We start from the raw sequence: 2,141 nt of genomic DNA, 5'->3' as shown, positions 1-2,141 counted from the left end.
CGGGGCAGGCTGCACCGGGTCTGCGGCGTGCGCGGCCTCGGAAGAATAAAGGGAATTAAATGCCCGATACCTGGCTCTACCGCTCACCTAGACCTTGGGCAGGTCCCTTCCCGCCTGGGTCTGGGTTCCCTTTGTGGAACCGGAATGCGCTTGCTTGGTGCTGGCTCTGTGCCGGTCACTGTGCGGAGCACTCGGTACCACTCACCTAGCTCCCCAGCAGCTCCAGGTAGGGACACCTGGATAGGACTCTCAGAGGGAGCCGCTGCTCCTACCCCATCTTACCGCGGAGGAGAGTGCGGCCCAGTGTCACCGAGTTCGGAGAGCTAGGACTCAAATCCTAACTGCCTGGCTCCAGATTTCACTTTTTTTTTTTTTAATCCTCACCCGAAGATTTGTTTCCATTGATTTTTAGAGAGAGTGGAAAAGAGAGGAAAAGACAGAACATGGATGTGAGAGAACCACATGGATTGGTTGCCTCCTGCACGAGCCCGGGACCAGGGCGGAGCCTGGAACAGAGGTACAAGCCCTGGCCCTGAACGGAACCCGGACCCTGCTTGCTGCTGTATCCACTGAGCCAAACCGGCGAGGGCCAGACTTCACAGTTTGTTTGTTTTTTTTAATATATTTTATTTATTTTTTACAGAAAGGAAGGGAGAGGGATAGAGAGTTAGAAACATCGATGAGAGAGAAACATCGATCAGCTGCCTCCTGCACACTCCCTACTAGGGATGTGCCCGAAACCAAGGTACATGCCCTTGACCGGAATCGAACCTGGGACCCTTGAGTCCACAGGCTGACGCTCTATCCACTGAGCCAAACCGGAGAGGGCCAGACTTCACTCTTAATCCCTGCACTGTACTGACAATAATGATAGTTACAGAGTTGTGAAGATTAAGTGAAATAATACATATACACAGGACTTCGTTTACCACAATGAAACAACAAATCTATGTTTCTCTCTCTCTTCCTGTCTCTCTCTACTCGCTCTTATATCAACGACAACAACAAGAAAAAGAATCACTTGGAGGACTTGTTAAAACATAAATGGCTGATCCGCATTCTTAGAGTTTTTGATTCAGCAGGCCAGGGCGGAGCAGAATACTGCATTTCTAACAAGTTTCCAGGTGACAGTGATGCTTATCTTAGGTGAGTGGGTAGCCATGGAAGAATTTTAGGCAGGGAAGCAACATAACCCAATTTAAGAGAATATTTACTGTTTGCGGATTAAAAGGAGACAGGAAGCCAGAAGACCAGTTAGTTATTTTTGAACTCTCCACATTCCATCTGCTTCCTAAATGGTGGGATGATATCCCCCAAAATGTTAACAGTTATCCATGAATCAAGAGATACTACGAAAAAATGTTACTTAAAATTACAAAGATAGCCAGTATATAAACTCAGATTAAGGCTAAAAATATTTAGGGCCAATGGAAGAAGGGAACTACAGAGTGTGAGGTAAATCCACATTTATCATAATAGGAAGTCAGTAGACAATGTTTAAATTTAAGAAATAGTGGTATAGCCCCGCTGGCCTGGCTCAGTGGTTGAGCGTCTACCTATGAACTAGGACAGTGGTCGGCAAACTGTGGCCCCTTGAGTGTGGCTCTTCCACAAAATACCACATGCGGGCGCGCACGTACAGTGCGATTGAAACTTTGTGGGCACACTGAAGGGGCCAAAGAGCCGCATGTGGCTCACGAGCCGTGGTTTGCCGACCACAGAACTAGGAGGTCACATTTCAATTCCCAGTCAGGGAACATGCCTGGGTTGTGGGCTCGGCGAGCCCCAGTGGGGGCCATGCAGGAGGCAGCCAATCAATGATTCTCATCATTGATGTTTCTATCTCTCCCTCTCCCTTCCTCTCTGAAATCAATACAGATATATTTTTAAAAGAAATAGTGGTATAGCCCTAGCTGGTTTGGCTCAGTGGATAGAGCGTTGGCCCTTAAACTGAAGGGTCCTGGGTTCAATTCCAGTCAAGGGCATGTACCTCTCAGTTGCAGGCTCAATCTCCAGCGTTGGTCGGGGTGCGTGTGGGAAGCAACCAATTGATGTATCTCTCTCACGTGGATGTTTCACTCTCTGTCTCTCCTCCTCCCTTCCACTCTCTCTCTAAAAATCAATGGAAAAATATCCTTGAG

The sequence above is a fragment of the Myotis brandtii genome, unplaced genomic scaffold, assembly GCF_000412655.1.
Source record: "Myotis brandtii unplaced genomic scaffold, ASM41265v1 scaffold274, whole genome shotgun sequence".
NCBI classification, from domain to species: Eukaryota; Metazoa; Chordata; class Mammalia; order Chiroptera; family Vespertilionidae; genus Myotis; species Myotis brandtii.
The sequence above is the reverse complement of the archived record's forward strand: the minus strand, read 5'-3'. Positions refer to the sequence as shown.